Source organism: Dipodomys spectabilis, unplaced genomic scaffold (assembly GCF_019054845.1).
Source record: "Dipodomys spectabilis isolate Male_0828 unplaced genomic scaffold, ASM1905484v1 ptg000002l, whole genome shotgun sequence".
Lineage (NCBI taxonomy): Eukaryota > Metazoa > Chordata > Mammalia > Rodentia > Heteromyidae > Dipodomys > Dipodomys spectabilis.
In genome coordinates, this window is record NW_024870679.1 from 58,398,597 (window position 1) to 58,417,789 (window position 19,193).

The window sequence follows — 19,193 nt, forward strand, 5'->3', positions numbered from 1 at the left end:
ACAAACATACAGAAGTAGCCATGTTTAATAGCACTTTTTATTCCATTATTTTATCTAAATTCCAAATGGTCTCATTCTCAGAACTTTCAAGTATCATTTTTTTAAAAAATTAAGTATGTCCAATACACTTCAGTGAAGTAGATATAGATCTGTTTGAATATCACATAATTAAACTTAAAAGGTTTGCAATGTACCCCATGAGATAGCACATTGGAAATTCTTTTGGAAAAGTCCAGAGTGTAATATAAATATTAACTTTACCACCATTACCTGCCCATAATACAGAAAATAGTATCATCAAGATGAACTGTATTTTACCAGTAAGCATGGTAATAACTGTGGAAGTGTGTGTGTGTGTGTGTGTGTGTGTGTGTGTGTGTGTGTTTTGCTAGAAATGGAGATTGAATCTTGAATATTCTTAATAAGGAGTTTGCCATTGAGGTACACTCTGGCCCAATTTTAAATATTATTATTATTATTATTTTAAATACAGGAACTAAGGCATGAACTCCAGGCCTTGTTTTTATAAAACTTGTCATTTTTGCCCAAGGCTGACAATCTACCATTTGAGCCACTTTCAGCTTTTTGCTGATTAGTTGGAGAAAAGAGTCTCATGGATTACATGGCCAGGGCTGGCTCTGAACTATGATCCTCACATCTCAGTCTCTTGAGTAGCTAGGATTATAGGAATGAGCTACCAGTGCCCATCCAAAATGTTATTCTTAATTGCTTCCTGGGGTAAACTGAGTTTACGCCTAAAACTAAGGTCTTTTATTGGTACTCTACAAGTAAGAAGATGCCAGAGAAGCCTCAGATACTTGGGAATTCTTTGATCTCATATGTCTAGAACTCAGTATCTAACTTAAAATCCTCTTTGTATGAAACAGAAGTTAAAGCCTAAGAGATGAGAAATACACTTAGTGAAAGCACTGGCCTGTTCGCCTGAAATGATGGCTATAAACACAACTGAGCTATTCACTAATAATCCAGGAAGCACAGAATGAAGACATTAACCAGCTTGTGTTCCAAGCTAAGAGGAGGTTAAAAACACAGCATTGTAATACAAACAGAACTTATAAGTACAGCGTGTGTACCTACTGTTCTGCCATTTAAACTTCGAGTCGCTGTACAAACAAGTCTATCTTGAGGAAACAGACTGAGTAATTTTCCATTTGGACTGATCAAGATTTCACCAAGTGCTTCAAACTTGCAGAAGTCTGTGTTGCCAGACATTTTTTCTCAAATTTGTTATCTACCGTTCTCCGCATTAACATTTCCCTTTAGCAACAACAAAAAAAGTTGCTTTTCTAAAAGGTTGGGCTTGAAAGTGAAAGCTTTCCTTCTATATTGAGATTAAAATTTTAAAAAATAATTAAAGAGGTAGTAGCTTAATTTGGGTGAACCATTAGTTCAGACTTTTCTTTCATAACTGAAGATAGACCTAGCTCATGTTTTAAATACTGAAGTATTTTCAAAGTTGAAAGTGCAAAAGATTAGAAAGGGAAGTAAAATGTTAATCAAGGAAAAGATCAAGCTGCAAAATTTCTATAGTGGCAGTCAGTGCTGACAGAGATTTAAGAAACTTTTAGGGTTGTAGATATAAGATTGGAATCTGTAAGAAGGGAAAACCTCAGCTCAGCTTAGATTTCAGGAAAACCATCTCGGTTTAACTTTCACAAACACTTTGAACGTCCATGAACTGGCATCCAGCAATGAGAGCTCTGTTACACTATTATTTTAGATCTATCGTATTTAGGTACTATTTTAGGTATGTACTTATTTTATTTATTTATTTCAAGTTTTGTTGTAAAGGTAAGGGGTTACAGTTACATGGGTCAGGTAATGAGTATATTTCTTTTAGAACAATGTGTAGATAAGTACAGTTTCACCAGATCCTAGTCTTAAAAATTCCAACATTTCTTCTCTACAAGCACAAGTGAGAACTCTTTTAGAGTGATCTTTGTTAGGAAGGAGATCCCTCCACCCATTTGTTGTAAAATATAAAATAAATATAATTTATTTAAGATGACCACAATTGTGAGTACCTTCCCCCCCCCCCCCCCACACACACACATTGTTTGGTCTATCTGGTGAGAAATAGGCTAAGCATCTTTTTTTTTTTTCTTTGTCGGTAGTGGGGTCTGAACTCTAGGCCTGAGCACTATCCCTCAGCTCTTCAGCTCAAGGCTAGCACTCTACCACTTGAGCCACAGTGCCACTTCCAGCTTTTTCTGCTTATGTGGTTATTGAGGAATTGAACCCAGGGCCTCATGCATGCAAGGCAAGCACTCTACCACTGAGCCATCTTCCCAGCCCCCTAAGCACCTTTTAAAAAATGCCTTATTTAAAACTTTTAACAGCCATGAGGTAGGTGCTGGTGTTATCTCCCATTTATAGAAATGTAGGTAGTTAATGGCTGAGCCAAGCATGAAAACCCAGTTTTCTGGGTTCCTAATTCAATGTCTTTTCTGCCAGCATTCTGATGAGGCAGGGTGAAGACTGCAAGCTCAGATGACGGTCTGGCTACATTGCATGGGACCTGAGAGAAAGGACCAAAGCTTGTAGATGCATCCCCTTCCCAGAACCTTGAACAGGTCAGGTCACACTACTTGGCTGTTTTCTAAGTTCACCAAAAGCTTTCTGGCCACTATGTGATTTTTGGTGGTATTGTTTTACTGACTTGGAACACATTTTTCCCTTTCTCCTCTCTTCTACTTCCTTGACTGCTGGTTGAAATCTAACTGTCCACTTCCTGGTCCTGAAGTCTGAATGAAAGCATTCCTTCCTCTACATTGTCTTGTCAGAGGACCATGTCTGTTTCATTCTTAGAGTACACAGAGTATTTATGCTGCTTATTATTAGACATAAATTTGACTAGCTTCCACAGAAAAGAAGTACAGCTCTTAAGAACTGTACCAAAATGTCTCTGTATCGCCCATGTGTCTTTAGACAGCACCCTGAACACACATAGCAGGCACTCTATAAATGTTTCATGTGGAGTTTAAAGAGGAAACTCAGGTACTACTATTGCAACATTTATATCCAAGAAAGGGCTATTCCCAAAGGCACTTGGGAGTATTTTTGCTCCTCTTCTTTTTGAAAGGATTTTTCAGACAGCCTATCACCATTCCAAGGCAGGTAATGGGGCTATTTTTCTGTTTAGGAACCAGTGGTTTAAGTAATGTAAGCTATGGATCAGTGGTTTGCAATGATGGGGTTGATCGAAAGACAATCACACTCAGTACTGCTAAGGTTAATGGCATTGCCTCTTACAGAGGAAATATAAAAGTGGAAGATAGGGAAGAAACCAATAAAAACATTCTCACACACCTTTAATGGTATGCAGAGGAGAGCCCACTTAAATGAATGAAACCCAACTAATGAAAACATCTTGAAAAGAGAGTGATTTTTAGAGAAACCTTTTATCTATGGGCCTTATATTTATAGAGCAAACCTTTTAAATGAATACTGGGTAAAAAATAAAGAATTAAACTGGTAATTGTTGTGATTCACTGTGGTTCATATAACTTTCATCAGGCCAATAAAATAAATGAACCATTTAACCAAAGAAGGCTCTTCCACCAACTTATATATGTATGTGAAATTACAAGTCAGAGCCTTCTCAAAGGGTACTATAGCAAAATAAGTCTGGGAATGACTAAGCAGTCCCAATTCTTTGCACCATTCTGGTCACAGTGGAAGGTCCTTCTGAGAAGGGGAAGTAAAAAAACTTCCTTCAGTTGGGGAAAGCATAAATAGGAAAACATGCCATAGCCCTTCCAATATGTATTCGATATTTTCTTTCCAGGGCATTTATTATTTTTTAAATAAGTTCTGATGCCTTGCTGATACAGGTATGTGATGACAGGAAGTGTGATGAAGGAGGAAAAATGGAAGCTCAAAAGCAGAGATCAGAGCTGGACTCAGTAAGCCAAATCTTCTTTCTAAAAATCGTAGAAATAATTTATCAGCTATCTAAATTCTATGTGTAATGGACCTGTGAGACTAGTGCCTTTTGAAAGTGAATACTAACAGTTCCATAAAAAAGAAAATCACCAAATACAAAAAAAAAGCTGCTTAGAGAACTGTGTAACTAGAAGCTCAGCATCTCATGGAATGCAGGTAGTTCAACCTTATTTTGACTCTAAGCTGGTTGTCCCCACCAAAGGAAAGTTTCAGTAAAAGCAAATTAAAAGCAGATCTAAATGCCACAGAGGTGAATGTACACTTCATAGATAAGGTCAAAAGTACAGGGACTCAAGAGAGTTTAACAACACACAAATTTGAATCAATCTGAAGTCAAACACAAATATACTAATAGAACCTTTAGAATGGCTTAAATGGCATCTGCATCCACTAGACTATCAGAATGATGATATTATTTTGTTTGAGAGCCATAGGCTCTCAACAGAAATCCATGAAATATGGACATCACCCACAATCCATCTTATTGAAATAGGTCTCACTATGGAGCCCAGCTGGCCTTGAATTTAGGATCCTTCTGCCTCAGCCTTTGGAGTACTGGAATTATACAGGTCCACCTAGAGGATATCCATAATCTCACCTGCAGCAGGCTTCATGGAGCACTCTTACTGAACATATACTGCACCAAGTAACAGGACACAGTAAGGCAAAGGAGATGTCCAGTTCTGCATTTACTAGGGAGACAGTGTAATAAGAAGAGGGAGGAGAGTGACAATAAAAAGTCCCTGCCACCATGGAGTTCATAATCTACAGAACATCTGCCTTTGCAGAATTATTCCAAGAATCACACAGGTACGTGCAATGTTAAAACTGTGATAAATGGATGATTCACAATTCTGCCTAAATGACTTTCAAACAGTCCACAACTTGCCCTGCCCATGAACGGAATTGTTTCGACAACCTCTGGAGTAACTTTCTGCCTTCAGTTTATTCTTTCTAGAGAAGCAGCAAGTCTAGGGAGTGCAGAATAAGCCTGTAGTACGAAGAATGCCGGGCAAGGTCAGAACATCAAGGCTCTTGGTGCTGCTAAGGATCTATGTGTTATGTGGAACACATCCCTTTGCTCCTCCAAGCTTCCTCGGTGCTGTAACAAATGTCTGCAACAATATCTGGCATCCAGCAGATGTTTTATAAATAAATATTGGTTGGATGAGGAAATGTAATATGTGAAGATTTACTGTGAAGATTTTTATAGTTCCCTGTAAACAGCCAGAAATTAGAGATGAAAACAGTCCAGTAATAAAGATGCATGTAATTTGCTTATACCCTGAATGAAACCTCACTAGTAAATGATGTCAAAGTGGCTGGGTGGCCGGCAGGAAAATGTGGGACTTTGGCCACTTCAATGCTTTCCCATTCCATCTCTTCGACTTCATTTTTATTACAATTTAAACTCAACAAATGGCCTTTTCCAATTCTAGCTCTGTAGACCAGTACCTTGACTAGTAAATTCACTGTTGCTATTCTAAGCCTTCTCTTCAATATTTACAGAATAAAAGGCCACTTTGGTTTAAGCTTTGAGCACATTAAATTTTGACAGTTTGGAAATGTCATTCTCAAAGCAAGGACTTTTCACACGCATAGAATCCTGGCTCTAACTATTCAATAAATGCAAATGCAAATATCCTTGACCAGAAAACCTTGAGCATCATGTTCTAAGAATGTTAGTGAGATTACATGAAGTTCTTTTTAACTGTATTAGTTTCCATCCAACATCTACTAAATTGAATTAGAGTAAAGTGGAGAAGGCCTAGGTTCGAAAGGTGGATGCCAAAGAAGTCACATTTTAATTTCATCTCCATCTCTCATTTATAGATGCTTTCTAGCTGTCAGCCAGGCAGTCAGCATACTTTGTTCCAAGGAAATGCATTGACTGACTGGCCATCCAGGAATTAAACATGATATGACTGGCATATTAGAAACTGTTGAGAAATGTTATCCCTTAGCTCATGCAGCCTTACATGCTGGGTCCTATCTGCCCCAGGGCCTCTCCTCAGCAGGCTCGGTTTGCTTCACAAGGATTTCCCAACTTTCCTCTCACACATGCAAAAAATGCAAATTTTGTTTATTATTTCATCAAGGGTGCCAGAATCCACTGATTAGGAAAGTGCCTTGATGGTACGTTTCTTGTTGAAAGGGAGATTGCCAAGAATATAAATCTGCAAAACTCAAGGAAATAAGATAGTGACATTCGTTTGCATTTGGAACTAAACAAGGACTGAGTCTAGCTAGGGAAACACAAGGAGCGAAAGAAAAGAGGACAACGGAAATAAGGTAGAAAGAGAGGATGAAGGCAAGGCAGCTCTGACTAAGTGCATTCAATGGTTTACAACCATTGTGACATTGTTTCTGTGTTCCAAGGCATAATCTCATAAAACCCATTTCCCTACACCTTCACCAAAGTCAGCTAAACACATAACTTCCAAAGGTGCATAGTACAGAAATACAGAGAGGGCCTGCCCAACATCTGGGGCATGGGACATGGAAGAAAGCATCCCGTGGCCTGGGAGAAGATCTATAAAGTGAGCTCACACAGCAGGTGCAGCAAGTGTGAGCCAAGAGGGAACTCTAGCTGAAAGGACTCCCAGTAAAATGTGGAAATCCTGGGGTGGACTTCAGATTTCCTGGGATTGTAGAATGGGGGTTGAGAGTCCTTTTGAAGGGTTAAGAAGGCCCCAGGTCACAGCTAGGAGCAAATATGTGCTACAGAATTTAAATCAAGTATCTAAGGAGATCTTTCATGACCACTTGTACTTGACTACCGTTGCCTCCTGGCACAGCCTTGATCATCTATACCTACCTCCAACACATGCCCCAAACACTCTTCAAATACCTTCAGGAGACTGTCATAACATAGTAGAAAAATATTTGCCTAAACATCTCTCTCCCTTGCTCAAATATGTACTTGATAAGCATCTATGTTTCTGTCCATTGCCTGGTACAGGCAGTAGTAGAGTCCTTACCTAGAAGCAAGCACTTCTGGGCAACAAGAAGCTTCTAGGAGGAGCTTTGACTTACTACAACATTGCCATGGCCATAGCTCCATAAACAGAGTGCTTGCCTCAAATGCATTAAGTTCTGGGTTTGATCCCCAGTATCGCCACCAAAGAACTAATTCTTCATAAGTCTATCTCCTTCACTTGGTACCTGTGTCAGAGGCCACATACCACCCAGTGTGGACAGCATGTTCCCATGGGGAATATAGAATTCTACAGACCAGCTCACACGGGTCTCATGTCCATATTTGGACACATTACTGTTTGCATTTGCTATTGTTCAATAAAAGGGGCTGTAGGTCATTTAGCTTTGACTCACTAACTACTACCCCTGCTCCCTCTGTAATTACATACCACTATTACATATTATTACAAAGTATAATAAAATACACATATATTATATGATGTAATTATATCACCATAATTATGTTATTCTATGTCACATATTCTATGTCACATATTCCATTTTCCTGCATTGGTGGGAGGGCAGAAAACACACCAAAACCTAACAATACAAATTAGTTGATTATTACTGTTGCTGGCTATTAAAAAAATAGCCTCAAAGATTTCAAAGCAAGTCATACCCATTATCTCTGTTTCATTTCCCAAACTCCCAAAGAAGATGAGATAAAACAATGGTTATTCTTCGGCTCATTGCTGTTGACCAGGGGTCAACAAGGTGTCTGCCTCAACATCCCCATAGCCTGATTTCTAACCTTTATACCTCTTAGAACTCTTATGGCAGAATAAGATAATGTATTAAAATGTGCTTAGCATTGCTTGACTATGGTCAGTGTTCCTGCATGACCTAGGGAGAATGTACAGAAACAATCTACATCGAAAGAAAGCTAAGTCTCAAATGCAAATATCCTACACCAATCCCATGTGATCTGCCCAAAACTTCGTTGGTCACTTTATATGGAGAAGTGCTATATAACTCTCTATCCTGAAGGTGCCCTCCACACTGACCTCACTATCAATTCTGCTTAGATATAACCAAGTACAAGATCTGTGGAAAGAATGAATGAGAGGGGCAGATCAGAGAGAGAAGAACACGCAGCCCCTGCCACACTAGCTCTTATTGGCACCTGCTTTTCCTTTCCTCTTCTTGAAGAAAAAGTTAACAACTGGTTAACAGAAGATCAAGAGGTTTCTTGATCCTATATATACAATTAAGGGCATCCTTGTGATCATTTTCCATCATGGAGTCTTATTTCCCAATATACTTCATTTATTAAGTAATTGGTAATTCATCTCTCCTCTACTTTTTATTGAATGAATTCAAATTATCACTGCCAGAGTCTTAGTAGGAAGCAAGAGATTGATGAGTTCACAGACACAGAGAAGCAAAAAGCTTCCCCCTACACAGCTCTAACGAGGGGAGTGAAGTACACCATTCCTTTTAGGATTTCTTCCTTAAGCCTCCTTTAAGAACTGCTAGTTGGTAACTGTTGGTTAACTCCGTGCTAAGATTTACTTGTATAAATACCATGAGCCAGATCTGCAAATCTACTCTTATCAGCAAGGTTCATCAGTGTTGCTACTTTTAGAACTGGAGAATGCCCAGCTGACAAGGTGCCTCATTCCCCCACCCCCCACACCTTTCTATCACTGACAATCTCATACTGCAAAATTGTAAGGAGGCATAACAGTGAAAAGCTTTCAGTTTAGACAGCATTTTTAAAAGAAGAGAAAGCTCTCTATGGAGTTAACATGATCTGTGAGTGTGGGGCATGCTAGGAATCAGATGTCCTAATGAGCTTGGTCTTGCCTGCTTGAAATGGAGAATTAACCAATTCTTCTAAATAATTCAGAAATGTAAAATCAAAAGGACGAGGTGAAAAATTTCTATTGTGCTGTACAAAAGAATGGGAGCAAGAAACAAATAGTTTATGTTTTCAATCAAGCCACATTCCTATATCTTTTGCAATCTGAAACACTTTCAAATTTACTGGCAACCATAATGGTTTTATGCCATCCAACAAACATAATGGCATCTGGTGTAAATACCTTGCAATTCATCTCATTTTATACCCTCCACCTCCAGCAGAAAAATCAAATGAAAATTTCGTCCACTGCTTTAAAATATCCACTAACGAGCTATAGAATCCTACTATGTAAGACTGTTACAAAGAAAAGAATAAAGAATGTTCATAAAATTAAGAATTGTCATTTTTTTTTTTAATAAGAAAAGGATGTTCTTTAGCATGTGGTTCAAGTCCACGAGGCCATGAGGTGATGAAAGGTGAGCCCATTCTACTGAGCGTCTAGGACAGACAGTGCTGGGTGCTTTCTCCATGTCAGCTCTGAGGATGTAACTAAGCTGGTGGGTGTCTGAATAGGGCGGAGGCAGATACTGGGAAGATGCAATGAAGAAGAGCTGATGGTCCTCGATGAGAGAGAGGAAAAAAAATGGAGGAAACGAAAGGAACTAACTGAAAATGAAAGAGCAGCAAAAACATTTTCTGGGGAAGTGTTAACGTCCCAAGTTATCAATGAGGACCTGTCAGCCCAAGAGTTTAAATGATTTGCTCTAATTTACAAAACACAATAAATAGACAGAACCAGAATTTGAACTCTGTTTTTTTTTTTTTTGGTAATAGTATAGTGTAATGAAAACATAGATTTAGCTTTCCATCTAGCACACAATAAAGATGTCATCTTTTGCCTTCAGATTTCTCTGACATGCCTTTTCAGGATTTTACCTCTGAAAGTGGAATTTCTCAGTGCTCTATTATTTGACTGCTTTTCTCTATTTTTATCATCTCTCATGAGGCAAACAGTCTGCCAATGCCTAGATGTTGTGACAAGATACACTTCCTTTTGCTATTGCTTTAAAAAGAAGTTACATACTGCCCCATGGAATTGTATAGGTTGAGTGACTCTCAACTTTCTCTATTGTACATATTGACCACACCTGACAACTTGCTTATTGTTTCAAGAAAACTACCCTGGCCACCTACCAGGAAGTGTGGGAGGAATGGAATTTAAGCAGTCAAGTCTTGAGAACTCGTGAAGCCCTTCTCAGGTTTCATTCTTAGTGGGTTAAATTCCAGTGATTTGGCCTTTGGTGATCAATGAATCATCACAGACTAATCAAACTTTTCCACACACTGCTATCACTACTGCCTCTCTCACTTCCACAGGAGTATGTAGAGAATTAGGATTGTGGCCAGATAAAATGCAGGGTTTCTCTGGAAGAACTAAGCTGTGTATTAATTTGTTCTAAGTAAATCCTACGTATTTCTTAAAAAATTATCCTTTTTTTTAATCTGAAATTCAAATTAAACTCGACAGCTGATGGTTTTGTTTTGTTTTTTTTTGCCAGTCATGGGGCCTGCACTCTGGGCCTGGGCACCATCCCTCAGCACTTCAGCTCAAGGCTAGCACTCTACCACTTGAGTGAAAGCGCCACTTAAGGCCTTTTCCGCTTATGTAGTGCTGAGGAATCTAAACTATGGCCTTATGCATGCAGGCAAGCTACCACTGAGCTACCTTCCCAGCCCCCACAACTCCATGTTTTTATTTACTAAAGCTAGCAGTTATTAAGAAGCAACATCAACCTTCACAGTTAAGGTGCTTACTTTCAATGGAGGGACTTTTAATCTTATGTTGTTAGTTGAAGTTCAAGCGGAAACTCTGCCAGCTTAGACCTCCATTATGAAAAAGGAATCATTTGTCTGAGTGGATCTATGAAGCCAACTATTCTGTGCTAACAACTTAGCTTTTAGCAATATATACACAAGGGGGGGAATTTTGGTGATATCAACACTTGCCATGCAAGTGTGAGTATCATTTTGACAATGCTATGAAGCAGATCTATTTCTTCAACACTACCCTAAACTCTGTGCTTGCCTTACTTACCACTACAGTATGGCAATTCTCATATCATGGATGCTCTCAATATTACCTATTTAGTACATCAAGAAACAACTGGAGGCAGATACTTGTGGGTTACACTGCTAACACAGAGGCTGAGATCTGGAGAATCATGATTTGAGGCCAGTCTGAGGAGAAAAGTCTATGAGACTCCCAGCTCTAAAAAGAAACTAGCAAAAGATTTAGTATGAACATTCATCTGTAGAGCATGAACCAGCTTTCAGAGACTAGCTATGTCCTGGTTCTGGCTCACAAAATCCATTGACTTCCTGCTATCTTCATTTCCAACTTTTCCTTCTCTCATGTGTGTCCCTGACTGTTCTTTTAGTATGCCTCGGGACCTTCATACTTACTGCTCCCAATTAACTAGAAAAATAAGTTCTTAATATTGTCAGAGTTTACTGCTTCATCTTTGGGTCTTAGCTCAAATAGCAACAGGTCAGAAAGGCCTTTCTTAAGTATCCTTGTAAAATAATACCATATTTTCCCATTTTGCTTTATTTCCCCTTATAATATTGAATATCACCTGGCATATTATATGTTTAAATAGTATGTTTATTGTTTCTTCTCCCAAGGTAAATTCAGTTGAGACCAGGATTCTGTCTTTTGCTCAGTGCATTGCCTGTTCCTTAGAATATACTTGCAACACTTGTGTTGTATGAATGAATGAATCTAGCCTTTTTGCCATTTCCAGACTTCGATATTCTCAAGGGCAGGGTTTCTGATCCATTGCTGTATTGTCCCAACACATACGATACGCAGCCCGTGTGTACTCAGCAGATTTACGATCTGTTGGATGGCTTATGAGAAAACTGAGGCGCAGTCGGAATGACTTGGACCACTGATTTCCCTTTAACAACAGATGCTCAGTGTCAGACTTAGCAGCTCTCTTTTGCTAATTTGACCTATTCAGAAACTGTGTCTTGGCTTCTCCTTGTTCATCTCTAAGTTTACAAGTATTGCTTGCTGCGAAGCTCTCTCGTTGCAAAATACCTACAGAGATCTAAGAAAACATTGGCTCCTTCATGGAGAGATAGTTGGAAGGCTACTCCTGGTTTGCTGCCTTACCACAATATCCTTTACATTCTCCTCTCTAGATATTCTCCATGCCGTGTCTGTATATAAGGCATATGAGAATCTCTTGGTCCCCCTGGGTTAAAGTCAACCAAGTATAGAAATGAACAACTGAGATGGAGTGGTGTAATCTGCAGTAAATACTACTTCTCCCCCACCCCTATTTGAGACATCCCAGAAGATTTCCTTAACGACAAGCTCATGCCAAGGGAACAGAGTTGCCAGGAGCTGAGTAAAACCTGCACAAGAGAAAAAGAGCGAGGAAGCTGAAGCCAGAAAAGGTGCCAAAAATCCTGTGGCCACATGAATTTTTTTTTTCTAGCAGACAGCTAATCAGTCTGGATTAGCAACACCAAATCCCCAAATACATTATTTATGTTGCATTCAGTTTTCAAATATTATCCACAAATGGGTAATTCCTTCCCAAAATGAGGCACATAATTTAAAAACAACTAGCTCTCAATCAAATGTCAAATCAGAAATGATCTTAGTATTTGGGGCAAGATTCATCAACTGTTCCTAACTCCAAGGATACTCTACCCCTGATTCCCAAATGTTTCGCCATGCTGCTACTTTGATTGATGGGGAAATCTGGGAAAGTGGGCAGCAGAATTGGTCCTTTTTTTTTGCTTATGTGGTGCTGGGGAATCGAACCCAGGGCCTCATGCATGCAAGGCAAGCACTTTACCACTGAGCCACCTTCCCAACCCCAGAATTGGTCCTTTTAAGGTATCTTTGTCAAAGGGCCCTGTTTTGCTAGCTCCAGGCTTAGATCAAAGGGAAAAGAGCAGAAGCAAAGTAAACTGCAGCCAAACAGCAGGTGCACTTTCCACCACACTGCAATTTGATTTGATTTGATTTGATGAGGCTAGTGCTCTATCACTTGAGCCACATTTCCACTTTTTGGAAGTTAATTGGAGATAAAAATTCTCAGGGACTTTCCTGTACAGGAGGGCTTTGTACCTTGATTCTCAGATCTCAGCCTCCTGAATAACCAGGAGTACAAGTATGAGCCATCAGCACCTGGCAGAATGTAATGCTTGCTGGGCACTCTACGGTCTTTCCAGAGAAAATTATCATAGTAGGCACAGATGAATTTGAAGACCAGGAAGAAATCCTTTCCAATCTAATTTATTTATATGTGTGGAGTTGAAGGAGCATGTGGGGAGGTGGAGGTGGACTATTTAAAATAGATCACCAACCACTCAGTCTATTTCAGAATCAGAAATATCAGATAATAGGGCTTGAAACATTCCCTCTTTTTGCTAATAGTCAAACACTTCGCAATTTCTAGTGAAAAGATATTGTAACCATATTGGACTCCAGGTAAATGCAGCACAATCTAGTGAGGGATGGGAATTGAATAAGTTGCATAGGGGAAGCCCTCAGCCCCTCTTGGTCCTTTGTGCCTTTGTGACTGAAGAAATCTGGAGGCATTTCTAAGGTGCTTCTGCAAAAAATGATAGAGATCCACCTGCTAACAGTACTTGAGAAATCAGAATTCACCTCGATTCATTCTGAAATTTCAGATCCAGCAGCATGCTTGCTCCCTGTTCTCTTAAAGAAGACAGAGACTAGCTCCATGGCCTTTGCTGAAAATTCATCAGCCAGAATTTAATTATGCAGAGCTGGAAACCAGACGGCATTTAGGTTTTAATGTCTCCCTGAGTTGGGACCTTTACATATTTTAGAATATTGATCATAACTGTTATTGCTGCTATTTTGGTGGTCACTCTACTGTGTCTGTCCTTGCAGGGATTTTTTTTAAAGAACACTGTAGAGAGTAACTGTTGCTAGGTAATTGTAAAAGAAAGCCATGCAAATTATGAAATATTGATAGATCATATTTACAAGTCAATGGTGCTAGAATGTTTTCCCATGCTTTCCCAACAAAATGCAAACTGTAAGCCTGCATTGCATTACTTTCTAAATTCTTACAATGACCCAACTAAATGACACATTAATCAAATAGCTCCTAAAACAAGCAGTCCATCCAGCAGTAATAACTCTTTCACTTTGGAATTATCAATTTTATTTTGCCTTCCCACTATTATTAATATTGTCATATATCTACTTCATATTGGAGACAGTAAAAGTTAAAACAATAAGCAGAAAGCCTATGATTTATGAAGAGCAAAGTATCAGATAAAAGAATGTTTACCCAAAAAGAGAAATAGAAGTTTATGATTTTCTAATCTCACTCCCAAATTATAAAGTAAAATCCTACATATAAATCTCAAGTTAGGAAGTCAGTAACCTTATAAGTTGTTGTGTCAAGATTAAACGAGTCAAAATATGCACAGAATTGAACTCAGTGATAGCTAAGGAAATACTGACCAATGAGTTGAAGATAGGTACCTTCTTTTGTGATTTAGCAATAATAATATGCCCAGTTCAACAATTAAACATGGGAATGGAATTAAGTAAAGATGGAGAATGGGAGAATTAGACCCAACCAATATTCCAGGGTGATTTTCATGCTGGCAGGTAGAGCTAGAAATTTTCAAAATCTAGGGCAAGCATCATGATTAATGGCTTTCTACTGATTGTAAATGCCCATCTGAGGGTTGGTGCCACCAACATATGTGCAGCTACTAGACAGATGAAGAGGAATAGGCATGATTAAACCCAGAAAAAGTAACCTCAATACCAACTGCAATTGAAAATCCACTAAAACGAAGTTAATATTGGCTGGTATGCAGATGGTGAGAGACAGTAAATAGGAAAGAAAAGGAGATGCACATCAGCTTTTCTTTTTCTAGCAAAGGAATCTTCCATTTTCTTTTTTATTTCAGGGTACTCTCACTGGTGCCTGTGGGACCCAGGAAGGAGTGATTTCAGAGTGCTAAGGTTGGCCTGCGCTGTTCCCTCAGATTCTGGTTCAGTGTGGCTCTGGAGAAGCGTGCCTTGAATTAAGTAAGAAGGCTATCTTATGTGCTTTTCCCCTCATTAATGATTGACCTGATGCACCACAGAATGCAAGCTTTGAAGGACAGTTCACAGGCTGCAAACTTCAAGTAGGCACTTCAGATGTTCGGTCCCACAAATACTTTCAACAGTGGCCAAAGTACATCATGGGAATTCACGAAGGTGGAATGAATAGATTTTCGAAGTCTAAAGTCCAACAAATGAGACTGCTGAAAAGCTAGAGAAGGATTAAAGGAATGGTTCCCATCATAGCTGGAAACTTTATATCACTCTCATTCCCTATGCTAATCCAGCACTACCTAACATGATAGGACTCACATTTCAACCACACCTGCTCAGGGGGGCATAACTTGGTCTGAAAGGGTACTTGGAGCTTGCCTCTTATTTCTGATTCCTGGCACTACATATCTGTGTACTTATGCCTAGCACCCAAATTAGATTTTCAGCTTATCTAGAAGGTTTTTGTTTGTTTGTTTTGGCTGGTCCTGGGGCTTGAACTCAGGGCCTGGTAGCTGTTCTTGAGGGTTTTCTTGCTCATAGCCACTTCACTTCCAGCTTTTGGGAGATTGGAGATAGAAGTCCCATGGACTATCCTTTCCCATGGTGGCTTTGAACTGTGATCCTCAGATCTCACCCTTCTGAGTAGCTAGGATTGCACCTATGAGTCACCAGCACCCAACTTTTTAGAGGGATTTTTTTTTTTCCTCTTAACAAATCAAATCAAACAAAAAACTTTTGGTAACTTGACAGTAAGGAGACATTAAAAAATATGGGAATAATGACACATTCACCTACTTATTTATTCATTCAGCAAATAAATAACAGGTGTCTTCTAAACTCAAGGCAGTTTTTTCTTCAAAAGAAATTTGTCATAAATCATACCCTCAATCTATTTTCAGGTGTCTTTACTTTTTCCTTTTCTTCTCCTTCCTCCCTGTTTTCTATCTTGCCTTCTTCCTTTCTCCCTCATTCCTTCCCTCCAGTACTGGGGACTGAAAACTCAGGCGCTCATATATGCTAAGCAAGTGCTCTACCACTGAGCTACACCCCAGACCAGTTTATAGTGCTTTTCTTTTTGTTGTTGTTGTTGTCATTTTTTGTTGGTGTTTTTTGTCAGTACTGAGTCTGAACTTGGGACTTCACACTTGCCTAGTTGGTGTTGTACCACTTGGGACAAACCTTCAGCCTAGCTTTCTGCTTCTTATTTTGGTAATGGAATCTCAAGCACTTTTCTGTCTGAGCTGGCTTTAAACCATGATCTGCCAGATCACACTCTCTTGAGTAGATATGAATACAAGCACGAGTTACTGGTGACTAGTTCCAGTTCACAGTTTTTAACAAGCCAGACTCTTCTAGCAAAAGCTCAACATATATATGTACTACAGTGGATTTGAACTAAGAGCCTGGCACTACCACTTGAGCCATGCCTCTAGTCCATCAGCTAATATTAAATACACACAGGACCAAACCTCCTTCCTAAGCATAGACTCTCAAGTTTCCAACAACTCTGAATCAGTTGTGCAGTTGCCTTGTTCTTACACACAAGAATGAAGAATAGAATGTGAGGACAGAGCTGAATAGTAAAGTAGACGGGGCACTGTGAGGATGCTAGAAGTCTAAGAAGATCATTTGTGTACAACATCTTAGAGCACAATAGGTGATTCCAAAGACTTGCCTTCAAGTCTTGGTTTATTTCTGGAGCCCATTCTAGCTTTAGACCTCTTGTGTGTTTACGGGGAGAATAGCTAGAGCACAGTCTACAGTTGGATCCTTTCTATCAGCCAGGCACTCTGTTAGTTGCTGTGCCTATTCTCATGTCCATCCTCATGAAGTTGTTTTACCATCTCAGTTTTGCTAACAAGACAACTGAGATTGGAGCAAATGCTCATGCAGTCACTCAACTACTTAATTAATTTTTATCACAGATCTGACTCCAGAGGCAATGTTAATCATCATAATATACTAATTTTGAGTTTCAGAGATTTTGGTCTGTTATCTCTAGGCTTCAAAATAATTCCTTCAAAATTCCCCTCTAATGCTCTAATTGGACAAAGATTTGTTTTCTTTTACAGTTGAGTCTTAAGGGAGTACAAGTAAAGAAAGCAAAAATTCCACAGGAAAAAAAAATTGGCTAGTTGGCCAGGGAAGAAACAGCTGCATCCACTTTAGGTAACGTTACATGGCCTCGTTTATAGGTTTGCATGAAACAGCATGTTACCATTTGTCCACTCATTCTCCATGGTTTACCAGGGAAATACCATTCATTTCTCATTACCTTTTTCAAGAGCTGGGATAAAAAGATTATTTTCTCTTGCATATATGTATTTATACTGAATAAGTAATGAGTTCCCATTTCACTTGAAGAACAGAGTTTGTCACATCTTCCTGCAGTGAGAGCCCCAAAAACTTGTATATCTTTGTTTATCTACCTCAGAGAGTTCCCTTGTTCAAAACAACAAACAGACAAACAAATCCAGACACCTTTCGGAAACTAGTGAGGTAGCCAAGAAGAAAGGGACATGTGCTTGATTCAAACATCAACAGAGCATACACTCACAGGTAACTAACTTTCCCTGAAATCTTCATTTATTCCCTCTAGTGATTCCATGTCTGCAAGGGAGAGGTTAGATAGTTCTCCCCAATGACTTCATCTGAGATTGATCAAAGGCAGATGAAGGAAAGTGAGAACTCTGATTCTTCACTGGGGTGATTTAAGGTAAAGTATCTTTGACTATTTTTTTTTTTGGTAGTTGATCTTCTGTATTGGGGTTTGAACTCTTGGTTGTGTTTTTTGGCTCAAGGCTAGTGTTCTACCATTTGAGTCACACCTCTACTTTTGGCTTTTTACTGCTAATTGGAGATGAGAATTTTTGGGCTTTTCTTCCAGGGCTGACTTTGAACCATGGTTCTAAGATTTGAGCCTCCTGAGTAGCTAGGCTTAGAGGTAGGAGCTTTCAGTACTCAGCTTCTACTTCTTTCTCTTTGAAATACAGGGAAGTTGAAAAAGCATTTGGTATTTTATCTCAGTGTTTCTTTCTTTGTATTTGCTTGATCACCACAAAATGGTACCATGAATCCTTGAGGTAGTACCAAGTAATCGGAGGTTAAAAGCAAGCTCAGCAAGTATCATAATAATGCCTTTGGATGAAAAACCAGGCTCAATCCCTGATGCTCTCTGGAATGATAACACACAATATCGGTATTGCAGGCAGTTCCATAATGGCATATCCGGCCTTTCCTGCTCTCAATTTATATTTGCATGTGAACAGCTTGTCGGCCATTTTATGAAGACAGATGAATCTCAGGCCTGATAGAGGGGCAGCCAGACCTAAATATGTGAACTATACACCCCTACTGCTTTAAATGAAATAAAATGTGTACTTCTGAACACATGTTCAGGGAGAGTATGTACAAATATAGTCTATGAAAAAAAAAACAAAACATTTAAAGCAAGTGGAAAAGAATGAAAATAGACTTATAAATATTGTTCTTCAGAATACTAACAAAAATTCATATGTAGCTGTCTATGACACTAAAAACAGCTTTCAGAGTTTCACCACCAGTTTTTTCTTAATATTCTGCCTTAAAAAAAACAACTTCCATCAAGAAAATAACATCAAAATATTAGTTCTTACTTCATGGCAAAGCCGAATAATATAACAAAAAATTCTTCAGGCTTAGGAAATGAAACCAATTCCCAAATATTAGTGACAGGATAGCTAATGCAATGCGATGAGCCCCATCCTCCACCCTACAACCTCAACATAAGTCAGTGTATCTATCTTTTCTGTAGGATCAGATGGAAAGCAAAATGGAAGAAATATAGAATGAAAGGAAGAAAGATCCAAGGAATGAAGTCATTCAAATTAGGTGAAAAACGAAGTGGATAGGTTTGTATAAAAAAGAAAAATGGTAAGAATAATAGTGAATCACTGCCAATACTTTTATTTAGCATAAACTAGGGAAAATCTTATGGTAAATATGTTCTACACACATTTTATTTAATTCTTCCATAGGTAGGTAATATTTCCCTATATTAGATAAGAAAATCAATACTCTGAGAGATTAAACAACCTATTCAGCATTACGAGGTCAAGAAATATGGAATTTTGTGATAATATAGTATTTTACCTTATGATGGGTACTACTTAGTACTTCTCTGTTTTTATTAAAACTCGGGGTTTTACTGTCTAAAATTCCAACCCAGGACAGTGTTTTTCCTATTTAGAGAATATAGCACAAGTTTAGGATTTCACATGATACTATTATAATCATAAAGTGTATATTCCATTTTAATAAACTTTCTGCCATAGAATGTATATATAGGGGCTG

At 38.8% G+C, this 19,193-nt stretch overlaps 1 protein-coding gene across 3 annotated transcripts in view; it reads right to left on the bottom strand.

Annotated features, from left to right (window-relative positions):
* The window catches only part of Nfia (nuclear factor I A), a 378,431-nt gene that overhangs the window by 163,730 nt on the left and 195,508 nt on the right, over positions 1-19,193 (bottom strand). The window lies entirely within an intron of this gene.